A 271-nucleotide genomic window follows, 5' to 3' on the forward strand; every position below is an offset into this window, starting at 1 on the left:
GCAACGCAGTTAGTGGTCAGAATTACAACTAAAGTTTTGGACAAAACGGTTGTTGTTATGCCTATATATTCATCGTTATTGTTTAATCTAATATAGTTGCAAAAATGGTGAAATGGTATACAGACCGATATGAAGTTGTTGCCGACATTGTTTGCCTTATCATGTACCTTGTTCTAACAAAACTGGTATTAACGGAAAACCTATATTATTAATTAATTTTAGTTACGTACGAGACGTTAATTAAACAAGTGTTGGCTAGGAATTTGTGTTG

The sequence above is a fragment of the Halictus rubicundus genome, chromosome 1 (genome assembly GCF_050948215.1).
Source record: "Halictus rubicundus isolate RS-2024b chromosome 1, iyHalRubi1_principal, whole genome shotgun sequence".
In the NCBI taxonomy this organism is placed as follows: Eukaryota; Metazoa; Arthropoda; class Insecta; order Hymenoptera; family Halictidae; genus Halictus; species Halictus rubicundus.